Genomic DNA, 21,255 nt, shown 5'->3' with positions numbered 1-21,255 from the left:
TGTCACCAACACTTTAGTCCTACTTTAATGTTATACTCCCTTTCAGCAGACTGTCTGCTACAATTTGGTGTTAGTTGCAGGTTTGTACCATAATTTGTTACCTGACAGTATTGGAAATGATGATGACTCAGTACATGTTTCATATTCTGGATCTTAGTATCCAGAATATTGGCAGGATCTGGATCGTACTTTTACATCTGTCAGAAATTACGGTGACCTTGTCTTGTGTTGTTTTGCAAGGCAAACCAAACATTTATCATAGAGTTATATAGGCCTACACATATGGTGAAAACAGCCCTATCTCACGATGATAAAGAATCCTTTAAAAAAATCCTGGATCCAGACAGTGATCCAGATCACCTCCAAAATTGAATCACTTCTTCCTTATCCCATTTTGAACATTTGCTGAAAATTTCATCAAGTTTGTTACTTTTTCAGTTATGTTGTTCCCAAACAAACAGACAAACTCTCCCAAAAACATAACCTCCTTGGCAGAGGTAAATATTTTGGGAGCATGTCAAATGTGAGAGCCAAGAAAAAATAATCCTCAACATCAGGATTACAAAACTTCAGAATTACCAGAATTCACTTGCCGTCCATTAAAGCTGCATTGGCAGTTTATCTTAAAATAAAGCGATGATTTATGAAGACCTCTGGATAAATTCCCAGTCTTTTGCATCACTATGCAGGTGATTGTTCTGCCAAGACACTCAGGCTTCTGTGCAAGAGTCAGCCTGCAATATGGGCCAAAGATAACAAGATGTTTGAATGTTTTGGTTTTTTTACCCTCTTACTTAAGCAGAAGGTGAGAAACCAAGCTACCAGCATTGCTCTCGTGTTTGTAAGCACTGTTCTTTGGGAAAGATATGGGGTCTGTAGAAGCTGGGGGTTGTTTTAAATTACCTGGTGATGAATGTGATAATCCTTGTCAAAACAGTTCCCATACTGGCATGGGCTGAGTCCAGATCCCTGCCCATCTTTCCTTGCAAAGCTTTGTCACATTTGATTAGATCGTGATCTGGACGTGGTTGACTTAGGGGGAAAAGACAAGAGTCACATGATGAATATTAGTAAGCTCATGCACAACTGTTGCTAAAGAGTTGTTTCCTACAGACTAATTATAGGTGATCTTAAAACAGATTTTTGATCACAAAACTGTAAAAATTACCCCTAGATAGTTTGAAAATCCTTTATACTAAAAATTATGTGCTGATGTGAACTTTTTAACATGTTCCTCAAAAAGTGACCTATTTTATAGCAACATTTTAGAGGCCACTTACAATTTCCCCTGGTCAAACCACAGCCTGTTTATACTGCTTTGATCAGACATGCAAGTTACACAAAACAATTAGAGTAAAAGGATTAATTACTTTGTTTAGAGTACAACATTTTTTAAACCACCATACGCAAATACATTAAAGGCTAGGCTCTACTGCATCTGACATTTCCCAAATCCATTCTTTTTTTCCAAACAGTCAGACGTTAAACCACCTAATGACTGTGATAAGTCCCCTTTATCAGGCTGCAGAAAATGCTTTGAGGATAAAGCCCTGTAGATAATAATTAAGATGATACAGTCATTCAGAGCTTGCAGAGGGTAACTTCATGTTTAATTGCTTAAATCAACATGATAAGATGCTCTTTAAATGTCTGCGTAGCTCTGACAAGCAAGCTGACATTGTGAGCAGGCATTCACTGTTTACTTATTCAAGACCTCCATTACAAAGATCGAATCAGCTACAAACATCAAGATGAGGAAGAATGCGAGAGCATTTAGTGTTTGTTTGATATTTGTAAAAACTGGAGTACATGCTGTATTGAATCAGATTATTCGTAGAGTAGTTAACTGTGTAGGAGGCCAAAATATAACAGTCAAAAATAGATGAAATGGCAGCTAAAGCAGTCATATCATTTGACATTTTACTCATCAGACTGGACTGCTCAGCACAAACACTATCTCATAATCATTACCATTACAGATGAAAGGCAAGGCCCAATTAGAGTGGCTCCAATTGCTGCAATTAAATAAGTGTGGTTGACTGATAATATCTTTTCCCCCAGAAATAAAAGAAAAAGACGGCAGCATTGAATAATCATACAATCAAAAACAATCAAGTGGGCTTTGAAGTTGTTGCTCTACCAAATCTTACAAATACATCTGGTGTAGAAATGGTGTTTTGGGCTCAGCCGACAGGCGCCGTTGGACCACTGTGTCGCAGGCCACGGGGTCGAGCCGAGATATTCCAGTACTGTAGGGCTGCTGCGGGTTGCCGAGGGCACTGTTGTGTGTTCCCACCCACAGAGTACTGCAGCAGACCGCCAGAGTCCACAGCCCTTTCACAGCCATCCAAGAGTCGTCCTATGATCCCATCCCTCCATCAAAACCAGCTGAGTGTGAGTGCGGCGTGGTGAGCACTCGTGCTCACACATAATTTATAACCGACTGCTCCTCTCGCAACCTATTGATCAGAGTATAAATAAACATTATATTAATGGAACACAATTTTCAACCTTAAAGAGATTTGGCCTCTGCTTGAAATTTAAGAAGTTGCCGTTTTGTCTTCTTTCCATTTTAAAACTCTCCGTCTTACTGTCTGTATCTAATGCACACTGTTCATTTCACAGCTGAAGAAATGCTCACAGGACAGTTTTCCAGCTGGGCTGAGATCCAGTGTAGTTCCCCTTCACCCAGTGGACTTCAGAAGCACTCAAGCATGCAAAACAGAATACACCCTGATAGCTACAGACTGGGACAGCAGTTATTTCTGCGGTCGTTAGACATTACTGAAGCAAACAAACACGGCAGTCAATTTGCTATCTAAAATCGTCACAAAATGCTAATTATCATTACAACGGTGCAGCTGTAGGAAATGATAAAGTGGACATTTGATGTGTGGGTCTGTTAGAGATAGACGTTTTTATCTGTCTGACTGGATCTGCCTCTAAAGGGGAAACCCTGGTTTTTAAAAGTATCCTGTTTATTTATTTGCAGAGTTTAACGTGGTTTACTATAAACAGCTGGTGTATGCTTTAGCACATGCCACAGAGCTACTCAACGAGTGTACTCAAAAGGGCATTAAAGGATAGATGAGAGCTTTTGAACACTGATCTGGAAAATGAGATTGAATGTCTGATGAAGGCTGACCAGAAGTTGAAGTTTATTATTCCAAAGGTTAAGTGGGTCTAATCACAGGACGGAGTACTGTGGGAGTTGCTGCAGCTACCAGGCCAAGCAGCTATTTTCTATGTTTACATAAACTACCTAGTTACTTGAATAGTTTACTGCAGTATCACAAAGGTTTGATATCAGTCATCAAAACTGGTGAAGCTACTTAAAGAAATCCATTTATATTTTAATCTAGAAAGAGTTTTAGGAAATGCAGTAGTTTTTTTTATTACAGCTTATAAAGTTTGACTATACAGATGTGTACATGGGAGAATGGTAAAGGTATGTTACACCATACTGCTTAGTATCATCAAGTATCATCAAATGTGTTAAATCCATAGACTGTATAATAAACGGACGTAGTCTCCCTCTAGTCACCCATCTGTTTCTAAAACAGAGTTTTGAAGAAAATCTTCCTGTCATTCATGAGCTGGGCTGTGCCTCTGAGTGGGAAAACAGCTTTTTTTTTGGACTTGGTATGAATGTGACTTCTGGTATTTCTGGAGCCACCCTGAGACAGACACTCAAAAAACTGCAGATTTGAGAACTTCTGCATTGTCTCATATTGTTAGTCCAAAGGGTGGATGCTTGGTTAAATCATTGGACCAACCATTAACCTAATACATCACACAGTCTCTGTCTAATGTGTCATCACCAACATCTGTCCGTCAGTCAAGTGAGCCATGACTTTGATTTGAAAATCAAAACCTTAGTACACATTAACTGTCATTGAAAATTTTCACTGCTTAAATAAATCAAGTATATATACATATATATATATATATATATATATATATATATATATATATATATATATATATATATATATATATATATATATATATATATATATATATATATATATATATATATATATATATGTGTATGTATATATATATATATATATATATATATATATATATATATATATATATATATATATATATATATATGACTACTGTATGACAGCAGTGGGTTTCATACCGACACACTTCCTCTAAAGGTTTTCTTCCTGTCCTGCCATGAGGGTATAATCCTCCACATGTTGGAAGCTTTGACAGAAGTGAGAAAGAAACACATGAAATTGCCTCAGGGGTATCCATGAACAACCTAATCACAAACAGACCATTTCAAACTTCACACAACAGGTATTTTTGTAGAGCCAATATCACAACAACGAGGTATAGGTTTAGCTTGAGTTACTTTAAATGCGATAATGCTGTCACAGGCCTTTCATGTCCCCAACCCAAACACTTTGTGCTGCCCAGCGCAGTGATAGGCGTGAAAAACTGCTTTGATGATGACGTCACTACCTTCTAATCTCATTGCTTATTTCTTTGCCTTGCTTTAGGGCATTTCTGCCACATCCTGTCCACAAACGGTTCAGTGCAAACATATTTCTACAAAGCAGTGCATTCATAGGTGAAGTTTTGGTAGCTGATGCATCTTATCCTGCAGTTAGTAAATAATGTCAGCGATATTAAGTCAGACTTTTATCTAAGTCAAGCAAACCACACACAACATCTGTAGGTGCACCCGCTGATTAGGGCTACCTGGGATATACTTTTGTACTCTTTGTTGTAAACACTAACACCATAATTTCAAGCAGAACTTTATTGTTTTTCATTTCATTGACCCTCCAGGGGTCAATGACAAAGGACTTATTCTTTAAAGATAAAGTGTATTTTCTCAAAATTTGACTGATCAACCTATTCCAAGCACATGTACGTCAAAATCAAACCACAATGAACCTTTGCAAATTCCAATCATTGTACGAGAAGCAGTAGATAATATTTTATTCCAACTTAATGGGTGACAGCTTATGGGTCACATCACAGTCATACTCTGATGACAGAGGCTGCTATGTATCCCATGCTACTTATCCCATTGGCAAACTGATGATAAAGCACCGGGGTCAGTATGAGGTTAAGTGTGTTGCCCAAGGACGCCACGGCATGTGGACCTGAGTTCGAGCCCTAGACCATTCAATTGAAAGACCGCAACATCTACCACTTAGCCATGGCCACTATAAAATCATGCCAGTTGCATAATTTAGGGTTTTTGGTCAACATGTAGATATTTACATAAAAGCTCAGTGACAGAGAATTTAATAAATCAATTTTCTTGTCATAATTAAGCTATTTGCCCCCCTGAAAATACCAATTAAAAATTAGCATTCAACATGATACGCAGTTTGTATATCTGAGAATGATCAACCAAAGTCACATGGAAAAACTTAGCCTTTATTTTCTGCAAGCAACAGTTATTTGGACCTGCAGCTAAATATTTGGAAGCTAAGTTTTCTTTGACTGAGCTACGCTAAAAGCAATAAAAAAAAGTCTGTCAGCACTCACTGTCACCAGGGACTGCCTAAGCCTGTGAGTCTTAGTTTCACAGTCATTCTCATTATTTTTAGGCTAAGATTTGTTCTTACACGACACCTAAGTACCCTATTTTAAGTCTTATGGTTTTGGTTCAGAGGGAAGGAAAAAAACATCTCCACAACAGACGTAATGTACTAATGTCCTACAGTTTCCAGCTACACTTAGACGGGATACATTTCCTTTGCTTGTTTTTGTATTTTTTTATTATTCCTAACTCACTTTTTGTCGGCACAGTACTTCCTTCCTCACCCCAAGCAAAGTGTAACAGTGTGTACTTTTTGCATGTCTTCAGGCTCAGTTTTGGGTATGGCCCTCTTTAATGCAGAAAATTTCATTACAGCCCTGACAGGAAAGCCGACAGTTTTTTTCTTTTTTTCAAATTGGTTCACTGTTTCTGTTGCAAAAGGTAACTTAATCCTTTATCCTTAATGAAGGCATATTTCATGGCAAATGCATGATCACCCATGGAGTCTGCTCCACCTTATTCAAATCACATGTTTAAGAGTAAGAACAAGCGATACCCTCACATTTTACTGTTTGTGCATGAAGGTTTGAGAGTGAGGCATACAGCACTCTCCACTCTGAATTTCTGTTTGATCTGTCTGGACTTAGCCTCACAATAGAAACATAGGTACCACAGTGTTACATCAATCCATACCTGAAGAAAACTCACACAACCACAATTTAAACCGTGACCAAGGACACTAGGTCTGTATTATTTGTAAGATTTTCTGTATAAAATTGTTCAGCTTAAATTATATTTGTAAAAGAAAAAAAGAATCTTCAATATACCATTAGTTTAACTACGTGGTCAAAATGGGAGAAATTCAGTGTACCTAGCAATATGAAACTACACTTGTGGTTCAGTTTTCCTATATGAGAATGTAAATAAACATAAGTTTAAATCTTGAACGCTTATTGAATATAAAGTGCCACATCTACTTTGGCAAGTAAGTAAGACAGTATCAAAACTTTACAGTTGCGTGCTTTAATATGTTCAAGCTTTTAGGGTGTAAAAACTATCATCACTGTATCTCTAAAATTAGATTTACCCTGACTTTGATTGAAGTTCACACGCTGATATTTTCATTGTGGGATGTCAGAGAAAGCACGAGTATTTAGCACATCCACAGCTGATTGAAATGTTTGGCACTATACAACAGCACTGGTGTTTCTGTTTCTCTTGAAATAGAGTTAATTTTACTTTATAAATCCATACATTCGTGGAAGTTTCTTTTGCTGATTGAGTGTGCAGCAGAAATCCTTCTCCATTGGCTCTGTTCCATTTTAGCATATCCACTTCCATGCTAACAAAGTGCAGTGTTTAATAATTGGATCCCACCACCAGTGTGTCTGTTAGTGGCGCATGGAGAGGAAGAAAAACACAGCCACTCTAACTGCATCACGATCTGGTGTTCATTTACAGTTCTGAACACGGTCTGTCCACCTGGTTTTGATTTTACAGCCTGCATGCTGGTCAGAGTTGCCTTGTTTTATTGGAAATCTTGTTCATATATCCCCTGGCCAGTCCTCGCCAACCCCTGACAGCTCCCATGGGGCTCATGGGTACATCCTGGAAGCGGTATGCTGGGCACTATGTACACGGATGCTGCATCCTAACATGACACTGGTGGAGTTGTTCAGCAGTTTCTGTTATGTTTGTGTATTTAGTCACTTGTGGTTCCACATAAGAGCGAGGGGGAGTTCTTGCCATTGAACTGTAACAGACTGATTGAGTATGATTTTCATGCCGGCAGTTAGTCGTCCTGGTGCAGTGCTCAGCGTGTGACTCAGCATGACTGTATGCTTTTATCAAGGCTGTGCACTGACAGAGGAATAGTTGTGTTGCATATGTTGCTTACACAGTGAGACAATTCTGCTACAAACTCTGTTTTTGATTCACAAAGAAAAAAAACACAGTGGAAATTGCATGAAATGCATACACCAGGTACTCTGTATAAAGTTTGAAAGATGAGAAAAGACTGTTTTTTCCCCCTTGCTTTCAGTCTAACCTAGCTTTTCAGTCTTGTTAACTTCTACAAAGAAAAACAGTCAAATAAAAAGTGAGCACAGACTCTAAACAGATTTGTAAAGGGAGCAGATAGCTAAATCTCCTGCTGGTACCCCACTGTGCGGCTATATAACTGGCGAGCAGAGGCAGTAAATGGCCTGGGCATATATTGAAAATGACACAGTATTTAAGATAAGGCCAAAAAATCCCATGTGATTGCAATGGCTATTAAAACTTACAGAAGTTCTGGCTTTGCAGGGGCGGCAGCAAAAAAAAAAAAAAAAAAAAAAAAAGTGTCTTGCTTCAGACTGTGTATGTTTGATATAGAAATGTGGTTTTCAAGCCGGCCATTATGGTTTATTTTGTGTTAATGTATCTTAATTTATTTTGATTTGTCAAAAGACCCTCTCGTCATGAAAAATGAAGGGTTTTTTTTGTAGTTATAGAATTTTGAAGCTTATTTGTTATTTGTCCCTGATGTAGGAAAAAAATGTTTTGTTTTGCACATCATAATAAAGTATTTTTATGGACTGCCTGTTAGACTTTTCGTAAAATATACGTCCTTTAAAAAAAAAACTTTGACAAAGCCGATGGTATGAATCACTTTTTTTTAAAGTAATGCTATATCTACTGTGTGATTTTCTGTGGATACAACCCACTAAATTATCCGAGGTCCCACAAAGCCTCATAATACAATACTCTGACAGGAACAACCCAAACCCATTTGGGATGTGAAACAGTAAATAACAGCCTTGGACTTTGCTGAGATAGACCCTGACACTGAGTCGGTGCTTTACATCAAACATAGGGTTTCTTTTTCCTTGACATGGATCACTATCCCTATGTAGAGCTGGCATTCTGTTCTGATTTAGACTAATAATTTATTGCATCTGGCAACAGGGTCTGCACAACAAGACCAAAGGCACAGCACAAGCTCTCAAAAAAGAACCTGATATTTCTGCTCCTTAATCAGTTTAAGATGACCCTCTTCTTGGTGGAAAAAGCTCTATTTGTGAGATCTAGCAGACAAAACATCTTCCTAGACCTACAAAGCCATTAATATAGATATAATCATAGGTCTCTTCAAGAGGATTTTACCCTCTGACAGGATTTCTCTCTCGTGAGTGCCTGACTCGCTTCAAAGCCAGAGTGTGACTTACAAATGACTCGCTGCGAATGAGTGACGGAAGACATGAGAGATGGCCGACATCCTCTTGGTGGAATATTAATTTTGCTCAAAGGCTTACAAAAGACCTTAGCACACACATTGAGCATACCAGACCACCCTCTTCTCCTACTTTTTTCAACTTTAAATATCACATAAAGTAAAGTCAAAGTAAGTGAAGTACTTTTAAAATCTACTGGATGAAGGGATGTTTTGATTCATCATATCTTTGTTTTATTATTTAAAATCTGACCCCAAGGGGAGAAACAAAACAAAAGTCATCTGAGCAGCTCAGCAGCGACTTATCACATCTTGCCGTGGATCATTTTACAGTACATCTTTGCAAGACTCAGCAGATCAGAATGAAGTGAGACTCTTCAGGATGACAAAGTGAAGTGCAGGCCAGCCTTCCCGGCCATCAAAGCAAGTTCAGAGCTGCCTTTTGAAAAACAATGGTGCAACAGCTAATGTGGCTCATTGAAACGCTCGGCTGGCCGTGAATGGCCACATTTCCCCACGTTAAAAGACATCTTTAGTGTCAGACTTAGCGGAGGTGAGACTGGCACTTCTACTGGCGCCTGGCCTCACCTGGCTGACTTACTTCACCAGCATCGAGCCATGTATCTCCTCACACGCCAACTGTATACACACATCAGAGCTGCCAAATACACACTTTCATTTTCCATTTGTTTATTAACATGATGGTTTGCCAATACATGAAATTTCCGATGCCTTATTTTTTGAGGAAGCAAGTTTTAAACTAATTGTAGTAATGATTTTGTGTTTAGAGTGTGGCACAGTCTTTTCTAGTGTGATGGTAATGCATGGTATGTTAATGCTTCCTAAAACTGAATATGAAATATTTGTGTTAAATTAAGGTATGAAGGCGTCTAGGTGTGCAGTTTAAATTGTATGTTTGAATGCACAGCATGTGTGTGTGTGGGTGTGTGGTACCAGAAAGATGTCTGTGTCAGCTAACCAACAAAGAGCGCGAGCGGTGAGCTGTGGGCCACAGACTTAAGGCAGCTCTCGGCTGAATTACACAGCTTGCTGAGATCCACTGAGGCTGACCCCACTTGCTGAAAGCAAAAACACAAATAAGATCTGGTTTCTTCGTGCTGTGAGCGCTGAAAAGGGCAGTAGTTTTGGAAATACCTGGTTTGATTTAATTAACCTGTTTCCCTCAGGTAAGATGTATACATTATTTTATTTCAGTTTAAACAGTTTAAAGCTGGATAGAGTATATAACAACTGTTCTTTTGTTGTATCAAGTATATGAAAAAAAGGTATTTATTGGTGTACACTTGCCTCCTTTTTTATAAATAAATGAATAACTTTTTAATTTCTCCCATTCTGAGCAATTTTATTCTCCCATTTTTCAGATTCTCCACCACATAAGAACCAGATCATGAAAGCAAACATCCAACTTAGTCGAAAATATTTAAACTGATGTTTTCATATTTACCTTGCTGCAAATGAAGCATTAAAATGAATATAATGTCTTCCAGTTGCACCCTGGTCTGACCCTTAATGTCGGCAATTAAGCTATTAACTTGAAAGACGGAAAAATGTTGGAAGATGAATGAAAACCAAACCAAACAGGAACTTATCAAATAAGATGGTATTTTTAACATTGACTGTTTGTTCTGAGCACAGCAGAGACTCGAGGTGAAGTTTCACATAAAGGCATTTTCCACAATTAAAGTTTTCATGTCAACATAGGATGAACGTATAGCAACAGAATGTGGGTTGATTTGTTAACATAATGAAATAAGAAATAACAACCAGTAATTATTTGGGGTCAGTGGCATGTTAATGTTGCTGCACTCTAACTGCACAAGTCCTCCCTGTGGTGGGTCTATTAAACCAGCATCAATACTCCCACCTACTGGACACTTCTATTCAATGTGCAGCCCCACAGTCCTTTTCCCCCCTTGTCAGCCTTCTACCGCCCACCTTGAGGCTCCCCTTCCTGCTGCAGGAATGGTAAAGTGATCTGTGGGTCCCTAAGTGCTTTTTGCTGTCAGTGGTGTTGACATGGGATGCAATAGAAACCTAGCTGAAGCCACCTCAACGGAGAAGACCTGTTTGACTGCACAGACAGTATGAGTAGACAGCATACACATTCACCACAAGACACATTGGCTTCGTCCAACTTTCATCTCAGTTTTTGTCTTTTTTAATTCATTTCTTGTGTTTTTATTTCTTTTGTTGCATGACACAGTAAGTTTTGTTTTGACTGATTTTGTATTTGACTAAGGTTTTAAAATTGTAACTTCTTGTTATTTATTTATTTATTTATTTTACAAAATCAATTTAACTTTTAGACATCTGCTCCATTAATATTTTAAAAGACAAACTGCAAATGATGATAAATGGTTAGTATTGTAAATGTGTGTTTTTGTTTCCATCAAGCTCCATCCTGGAAAACAGACATATTTCAAGGCCCTGTAGGAACGATGGACTGTATGGGAAAATCCCCCCTAACTGTTGGAGGAAGCCGTGGACACAAACAGAGGAGAGTTGGGGACTACCTGCTGTTTAAACAGATAGCAGGGCCTGTGTGGCCACGGCAGCAAAGGCCCCTGAACTTCGCTCCACTTCAGATGTTTAAGAGTCCCAGCGAGGGCATTGCAGGTCTCCTGAGAAATAAGCAACTACTTGGCCAGAACAGCCTTTGGATCCCAGCATGGACCGCCAGCGGCGATGCACAAGCCTTTTGCTGATTGGTTAGCAGACATGCAGAACATCCTCGAGGGAGCTGATGCTTGGGTGGTTCAGGAGATTGCTAAGCAGCCGCACAATTAGCTCAAATACGCTCATGGAGAATGACTTAATTGGCGTCAAGCCCTTGCTGAGTGTACAGATTATACAGAATATCTTCTAGTGCATAAGCTCACAAGTATCAGTGTGTAGCTACAAACAGAAATAAATCACCTTACATCAAAATGTCATTCAAGTTCATTAAATAAGAGCGAAATTAACATGGATTCCAGTGCTTTGCGATGTGGTTTCACCAAACAGAACTAAATCTTTAAAACAACATCTAATTTAATAAGACCCAGTGTACACATATGTGGGCATTTCATTTCTACCTCTCAGACCTATGATCAATGACCAATTAGCCAAATTTAGGGACACTGCCCACATCATCTTTTGGTGAAATCACAACATTACACCTATTTTAGTGAAAACCCCCCCCAACATATTTAAGTTCAATAAGACTAATAACAAACCACTAATAGAGAACTTTTAACAATGCACAATGACCAAGTTTGGTTATACATATTAAGTCTTACTTATCCCAAATAACAAGGTGAATTTTAAAATGCACACCATACAAAAGCTCAGGTCTCAGGAGGTTAAAAAAGAAATTAGAATTGAAGCTCTGTAGTATTTGTACTGGTTAAGCACCTGCAGCCCTGTGAGAAGAAGCTTTGAACTTTGCACACTGTGTGGGGGGCTCGAGATCATGACTCTTTCCAAACACAGCCAATGACTGTCCAGGGACTTGGAGGAGCTGCAGTAAAAATAGATGCAAAAACAATACCTGCACAGTCACTGGAGCAACCTTCTGTGTGAAGAGAGAAACGAGTCAGTGTGAGTTATCTTATACAGTTGGAAAAGCAAACATTTAGCTCAACCAGTTAAAGGAATTATAAAACCTCTTTGAGAAAGATCTGGAAAATAAATCTCTCTTTATCACCGGCCAGCAGAAAACTGCTCTATTGATATACAGCTACCTCATAGCTCCATGCCCACCTCTGCTCGTTTTATTGCTCCCATTTCTGGTTCACAGGAAATCTGCATTTATTTAGAGACATGTGTAAGTGTCAATAAGCAAAAGTATTAATTGAGAGCTACCCAGCCTCATCTCAACAGTGCCTGGTTGTTAAAGCGAGCCCCTTACCCCTGCATTTCCTCACACTGACTTTGCTTCTCAGCTAATCATAATATATCAACTGACTGTACAGGAAGCCATGTCCCACTGTGCTGGTTAAAATACAGTGTATATCTCTCAGTTTTTAAAGGCTATTCAAGGTAAAGCCTTTTTTTAACTAGTCTATTTGTTTGTGGATGCCGCACACACACAGTCACTGTTGAACAGAACTGCTTTCACCCTAAAACTTCACCGTTAAAAGAAACAATTTTACAGAGATGCAGTGACATCATTTACACGAATGTGTTGTTTAAAATCCAGGAACGTCCTGTTGTATATTTGATTTGGCTTTGGGCACCTCAGCTGACCAATACATCACATGCCCTGGGCTACGAATATTTAACGTAGAATCTCCAAAACTCACAAATGCAGTGAGACCAAATGTTCCAGAGATGTACCAGTATACTAAACAGGCCATATATCTCGCTCCCTCCTCTCCAAACAGAAATAGAATTTGCTGAATTGTTTGATAAATTTGGTCTAGGTTTTCCAGCCGTCCTTATTGGAGCTCCTACTGTTTTTCTGGCTGTTGGTGGCCTAAGCCCTAATCACCCTGCGTTCCCTCAGAGGCCATAAATTACTCCGATGAGATGGTGCTTTGTGTTCCTTCTGCTGGGGAGCGGGGCGAATTCACAGCGCTGTGTTTTGACAACCCGTACTTTAAATCATTGTTTTATGACAGATGGGAAAACTTCTGCACTTTCACCGGCCTGATTTATGTTCATTTGGGTCTGGAGGACACTATAATTTGCAAGTAATGTGAAAACAGATGGATAGAGAGATACCAAAGGGTAACACTGACCTATACATTCTCAGTGCAGCTTACAAATGGTATCCATATGCTGCGAGAACTCTTCCAGTAACATCTCCATTACTGTGTGCGTGTGTGTGTGTGTGTACGACAGAGAGTGTGTTTGTGTGCCAGTGTATGTGTGTTTTAAAAAAGATGAATGAGAAAGCCTGTGAAAATTAGCGTTGGGGCATGTTTTTGTTGCAGTAAATTGGTTTATTCTACAAAATTATGTAGAGCATTCATCAACAGTTACATCAGTTTTGCCATGTGTTACATGCACACTGACTTGTTTTACTGTAAAAACTGATTCAGTATAAAAGTAACAGTAAAACTCACACTTTGATAATACGACCTTGGTCTAAAGTGCAGCTTCAAATTTCCAGCGAGCCATAAAAATGGAAGTGAAATAATCTAAGCCATACAGGACCAGATTTCCTCTCCGGTCAGATGTCAATTCCAAGAAATTACAAAGTTGGTCTGCTTCATTTCCACTGCCTCAGGTCATGTAGTAAGGTCATGTGCAGATCGCTAAACAAAGCTGATTTTCTGTTCTTATCCGCACATCAAAATCACATCAGACACACTCTGTGGGGCAGGTTCCAGTATCATCACCAAAGTCTAGGTTCAGATGGCAACTAAATGGGATAAGGATGGGGTAAAGAGCGATTTCTTCAAACAAAATAATTCTGCTGGGCTTCTCAAAACATGGTGGATATTTTTGCAATGTGATACCTGAAAGTTATTAAAGAACTATAATGTTATGTTTGATTTGCCAGACCATATTTATTTGTACATAAATTATATCTGGGAAAAGAGCAGACAGGTTGATATATCTCATTCGCTCCTCTTTCTGGCAGACAACCAGCAAATGTAAGGTAACCTGTGAGGAAACAGAAATCTCAGAATACATCATGCACAGCCTGGGAGCCCTGGAAGACTTTTGTTTTATGGCTTTTCCAATGAGGCAGGACAGTATGTGAGTGAGCAGTGTCTGGCGCAGCCATTGTATTCCAGCAAGGAGGGGGGGACCACCCACATGAAGTCGGTGATGAAGTAAATACTGTTGCAGGGCCATGTCCCCTCCCCTTGCTTGCAGAGTAAATGGCTGGGCTCTGCTATCTCAGCTTGCCTCCAGATCGCAGGGCATGAGATGGAGAGGACGATCACGTCAGCGCTCCCCTTCCAGCTGTGACTCCCTCCCTCTTTGCCCTCCCCCTGCCCTGGTCAGGAAGCTGGCTAATAGTAGTCAGTGTCTCTGGGCTTGGTTTGAACTTGGCACAGCCCCATGTCTTTTAAGCTGGAGACAAACCGCTTACGCCCCTCTGGAGCCGAAGGCAGAGTGAGGCCCAGAGGGAATGAGGTGCTTACTGACGCCTGTGTCACAGGATGACGCCCTCAGTTTCCTCCCCTTTCATACAGGACATCAAGCAGAATGCAGAATGATACTATCTGAGACAGTTGCTAGCCTCTCTCTTAGTAGCAATGTTGCAATCAAAGAGCTAATACAATGTCGTATGGAGGAATAAATCAACCAAATCTCTTGAGTCCTACATACCAGAACATCTTAATCACATCCTCTCATTTTGTTTATTTGGGCTGTTTGAACGTCAAACTTTTCAGGAGGGAATTTATCCCAGGAGGACAGAAAGAACAAGAAAGTGTATTTTCACATTTGTTTTATACAAACACAAACTTTCCTCTCTGACTTCAGGCCGGTTACAGCAAACATCAGACATTCACCCCTACATTTGTTAGGCACCATCATATAATCTTCTTGCCTGTTTCTTGTGGTAATGGACTGTAAGAGTCCATCAGGCAAATCCCTGTCAATCATCTCTACGGGTGAGGATGAATAAAGCAGTAAGGGCTTCATTTCTGTGTCCTCTACATGAGATTCGTTCCAACCATGTTCCACCTTGGTCCTACTTCTTGAAGAGTGAACCCATGAAAGCCACAGGGGGAGAAATGTCCACTGACATGACAGTTAGTGACAGTTATGTGAGGAGGCTGTTCCTACAAATGGGCGCTTTATTGGTCTTAGATGATAGCATCAACCACAATGTCTTTTGCTTTCATAATGATTTACTGCTGCCTGGTGGGATGAGCTCAGTGAAAATGTGTGGTTGGCTGCCAACTGCACTTTTTCCTCTGTTTCTTTTTGGTCTTTGTGGGCCCTGGAGGTTTCTTAACTGTTATAGAGCCATTTGAATTGGAGGCCAGGCAGTTTAAAGCTGTATTTGGCACAAGACCTCACTGCGTCTCCAAAAATAAGAGAGAGCAGGGTGAACATATTTGTCTACGTCTATGTGTGTATGTGTGTGTGTATGAGAGAGACAGACAGACAGTGTAATACTGGTACAGTAAAGCTGGTACCTAAAAATACAAACAGGCATTTTATAGCACACCCAGAACATACAAATTTGAGTTGGGCTGTCATGTCCTCTCATTAAGCTTCTTACATTGACCATACACACTATAATTTGTACATTTAGCCAAGCCCTTTCAGTGCTAAGAGAGGAGAAATTATGATAGTATAAATTTTAAAGAACATTCACATCACAGGGTTAATGTTTCTGCACCAGCTGTGGTTGTCTACCTGCAGCTGTTCCTCTGCTGGTTGCAATCTTGAGGAAATGTCGGTAAAAACAGAGCCATGACCCGGCCACCACTGTTGTTTTAAAGGAGGAGAGGTGAAGACCTTCCTCCTGAGGGACCGGTGGTCTGACCTGAGGACCAACGGTCAGGGACGTGAACCACAAAGAGCATGCAGAGGGCTTTCTTTATAGGGGGCATCAGCTGGAGGGAAACATGTGGCAGCAGGTGAAAGAGAAAACTAACACTTCATCTCACTGTGTGTTCATATTTTGAAATGACTGCTAAGCTTGCTTGTTACATACACTCTTATTCCCATCCTTTGATTTTTTTCACAGTCTTAACAAGTTTAATTTTTTCCATTCAGAGCACCAAGAAACACAACATATCATGAGATACAATCCAATAAAACAAAGAGGTGTTCAGTACACATGCCTGTCTCCTGCTCATACCAATCAGGTGTCAGTGATGTGGCTTTTGCGACCTCTAGTGGTCTCCCTGTGAACTCCATATAACTGTGTCATATGGAACCAGTTTACATCAGCGGTTGAATACGCCACACCACACGATATTGGGCATGCTGTGCAGAAGTTGTGGCAACCCCTACCTACAAATCATATGATCTAAAAATTTGTTGCACATAGCCAGCTCCTCTGTTTGCTTATTGTAGGGAATCGTGTAGCAAGGGTCATATTAAGGGAAGTGGGCTGAAGCCAAGTCTAAACATTGTATTTATTACCATAATATCCAAGCTGCTCTGTATTTTCCTGGCATGACTCACCTCTATGACAAAGGATCCAAATGCATAAATTAGCCTGGTTATTGTTCTATTTGGCTCCAAATAGGAAAAATTGACATAATGTATGGTGGATGTGTTTAAGGGTTGTTCTGCTGCATGCTGCAGTTACTTCAGCTTGACAGACTTCATTCCCCACTTTTACCACCCTGACTGACCCCTTTAATCAGTAAGCATGAGGAAAGCCGCAAAGCCACTTCTGTCTGTCGCCTCACACTAAATTTTATGACTGATGCTCTGAATACAGAAAAGCTGCCGGGGCTGAGACCGCCTGCATAGGCGACGGACAAATAGAGCCCTGTTCATCTCTGTTTTCTCTGGCCACCCCGAACCCACTGCTGTTACATCATCCATGATTTCTCTTTCAACAGGAAAGTACCATTTATGTTGCATTTGCCCTCCCTTGTAGCGCATCAGATAGTGATCACACCATGTAAAGACATTTGTGTGGAGACTTTTTTGTTGGTGGCCACCCGTGCTCAAGCTTGGCCCAGGCCTAAGGCCAGCTGATGACTTTTCCAATCCTCTCTCATGGGCTGGTGGGCAGACTGGAGCAGAGCAGACAGGCCCAGTCCAGTAGCCCTTTGAGCCCCAGACCTCAGGCAGAACCCGGTCTTCCAGTTTCCAGCTGTCATGTTTGTTCTTCTGCACCTTGACTCCTGTAAGAGTTGACCATGTGACGCACAGGTCAAGGGGAAAGGAAATGGCAATCCCAGCTGAGGACAAGGATATAACCTATTGACTGTCTCATCTGTGGGGGGGAAAATGGATCACTCAGTGAGTCCTCTCCTCTAACTGGTGGCTGATTTCCTTCCCCAGAGGACATTAGCTGTTACTGTACTGTAAAGTGAGAAATCCTGCTCTCTGTGTGGGGTGTGTGTGTTCACATGCATATGTTTCTTATAAAAATAGAGATAGAATCTAGTTAAACTGAGCAATCATAAACTGTGATCTGGGCAATCTTTTCCTGTAGTACACCACACACTTGCATGTTTTGTTTGCCAGATAATTGCCTTTTTTTAATGAGAGGAGTTAATGTAGTGAACTTTTTCTTGTCTCACTGTGGGTTTCCTACAGCAGATTGGAAGCTACTGCCTTCCAAATAAAAGCAGGAATTCAGCAGTGATTTATGAATATTTAGACAAGTGGTTAACAGAGAGATGTTGGATTATGGAAATACTGCTTTCAAGTGAAATACACAGAATACGTCATGCGGGCTTCAGTGACCACTTAAATCTGTTGGCAGGCCAACCCTACCTTTCAGCTGTCAGAACCACAGCACTACTTTTCACTCCTCACACTGAATATTTGAATCCTTATGAACTCGTCGGCTGTATTTGTGAGCCAGGTTGGCTCACATGAGTGACACAATGCCCCATAAATCCACTATGGAGGGGGTTACAGATCAAAACAGAGACAAGAAAAGTATGAACTCAACTTGAATCACTGTCGTACAAGGTAGAGCAACCTCCAACAAATCTGGATGTCTCAAACCATTCCTAGAATAACATTATGATGATACTACTTTACTTTATGTGATATTTTATTCTGTTGGACTATTTACCTGCATTATGGGGAAAAAGAACTCTGATTAACTGTTCTTCCTCCTATATTCCCTTTCAGCTTTTTGATACATAATTCCCGGACAGTGGCCGATCTGTTCTCTGATGTGGTGAAAAGGCAGACATGGAGAGTCTGAGGACGTCACAGACTGCAGAGAGATGGCCATCTGGCCCTCCTTCTCTCTAACCCCCATCACTCAACAACACTGAGGAGCTTTTCTCATCATGGAGGTGGAAGAGCCACAAGATGACCAAGGGTCAGTCTAACACAGAGTCATGAATTTTTCACCGCCATATTTTTCTTTGGGTAAATAATCTGACTGAGTGTTGCCCAGATGGTAGCTTGTAAATCTTGGATCTGAAAATAAATACTTCTCAAAACAGAAGATGGTTTGAGGGGGGTTCCCTGCCAAAAAGGAACAATTGTTTACTTTCTAGGGACTTCACCACAAATGTGCAACCAAGAAAGACTGTTTCAATATTAGCTTTATTCCAGAAAAAGAGCAAATGAGAGGAAGGCTTTTTGCTTCACATACATCTTTCAGGAGTTTTATGATTCAAAGCAACTCAGTCACATTGCTTCTGTACTTTTTTTTCTCTTTCTGTGAACATTTAATGTAACGTTTAAATTTACACTAAACTGTTTTCTGATAACTCAGCCAAGGCATTTTTACACCTGGAACCACTTGGCTTGGAAGGTCAAGATGAACTAGAGCTTGGCAATAATGTGAAGTATATAATAACAATAAAACATTCATATCAGTGGATATTGGGAATTATCATGGTAAATGTAATAGCATTATTACATTTAAATATGAATACATGTTTTACATCCTGTGAGAAAGATCAAGAAAAACTCAAGAAAAGATATTCAAGAAGTAGCAGCAAGCAAAATCCCTTTAACACTATTTGTTCAATCAGTGTTTGAATCAAGTATAATTTCAATTTCATAAACTGAATATCATATCCATTAGGTTTTTGAATTCCATTATACCCCCCAAAATAAGAGTCTCCCTCATACCCAGATGACAACACAAATAGCAACACCATGGTTGAAGCCCAGTAGCAATGCTGCGGGAGACACAGAGCGACACATGCCAAAGCAGAACGGACATTATTCTCTCAGTACTTGGAACAATATTCTTAATGGGATTTATGTCCACAAGTTGGAAGCCATCCAAGGCATTGATTTTTTTTGCGGCTTACAGTAGTGTGAAGCCAGCACATATTCAGTGGCATTTATTGTCTTTCATCTTTTTGTAAGCAAATCTTGTATTTAAGATTAAGTTTGTCTTTTTTGTAAAAGAAAATTGTATTGATTGTGAAGTTAATAATTTTGGTTTGAGATCAGCCCTTTGCTTTGATACCAGAAGAGGGAACTTTAAGTTGGCAGTTATTTCTATGTCACTAATCTTTCCTTTTAAACATGTCTTTTTAGTTGTTTTTATTTCATAGTGGATGTAGTTATAATGTTTTGTGCTTATCCTGTCACAACTTTCAGGTTAACAACAATGTTATTGTTTATGAATATATTTTACTAATCAAAAACTTATAACATAGTGCTGTGTTTTACATCTTTTCTTTCCAAACCAAAACTGTTTTGCACTTGTTAGGGGGTACTTAGCAGGAAAATAATAATAATAATAATAATAAAATTCACAGGGGGTACATCACTGACAAAGGAATCATTGCTGTAAGCTTCTTGGATCCTCTGTATGTCGTTTAAAATGAAGATGCATCAATTCATAGCTTCTTTTGGCTGCACCTTTGCACTTATGCGTCTTCTGATGGCTTTAAATGTCAGGTAGAGTCGGCAGGATTGCCCCAAAATATGAAATGTTAACTTATACAGGAATAATCCTGCTCAATCATCACTGCTGGACCTCTATAGATGTGTCTGCCTATAACCCCCTCCTCATACTGTATGCCGATGTTTTGGTTGCATCCGGACCTTTCTGGGCGGAAAGTAGTTGTGGTTGCATTAGCCAATCACAGCGCACCCAGTGCAAGTGACTTTGCGTGTTCAGTAGCGAGAGGAAGGAGCTACCCCGAGCAGCTACGATAGTAGACTTAGCACAGAGCAGGAGAAACACAACCAATGTAAAACGAAACTTCAAACAGATAAAGCTTTTTACTAAACGAGGGTGAAGCTTGGCTCGACTTTCACTCGCTTTCGGGAACTTGGAGAGCATCATGGGGCGAAGAGCGAAGCGAGTTGGCTTGCTGCTAACCAGGTATGTGTCAACCCAGTGATTAGCTTATGCTAACTTGCTAAGTTAGGTGCACGGCTCTCAAGTCTTTCCTACGTACAAACACGATGCTGCAGGTGGTTACTAGTTTAATTAATATTAGTAGTAGTAGTAATAGTTAGTGATGGTGAGATGAAGCCTCATGAGGCATCGAACCACTTGAGCCAAGTGGTTCGAAAAAGGGTTCATTTCTCGAAGCTTCATTTGCTCACGAAACCACCTGCTGGTCAGGCACGTAATCACAGGCAGTTGTAGCTTAACCACATAATGTGTGATTCATTGAACTTCCGTGCATGTTTTCGCTCTTGGGAACGTCTGTTAATTACAAAAAAAAAAAAAAAAAAAAAATGTTCAACCAAATAATTTCTCTACAAAAATGATCACATTTATATATGGAACAGCATTTTTGAATATTCTGTGTGTAAATTTCCCATAAATGGTAGTATCAATGACATGGCAGGTTGTATAATAATGTTTTTATGTTGCTTTAGGAAAATTGAAACAGGCAGAGCACAGTGAAAGTGTGGAACTAGGGAGCACTGTATATGCTTATATGGGCTTATGGGCTATATGCTTATAGTATAATATACAGTACGG

This window comes from Halichoeres trimaculatus, unplaced genomic scaffold (genome assembly GCF_033239565.1).
Source record: "Halichoeres trimaculatus isolate MK-OKI-2021-1 unplaced genomic scaffold, fHalTri1.1 fHalTri1_scaffold_17, whole genome shotgun sequence".
In the NCBI taxonomy this organism is placed as follows: domain Eukaryota; kingdom Metazoa; phylum Chordata; class Actinopteri; order Labriformes; family Labridae; genus Halichoeres; species Halichoeres trimaculatus.
The sequence above is the reverse complement of the archived record's forward strand: the minus strand, read 5'-3'. Positions refer to the sequence as shown.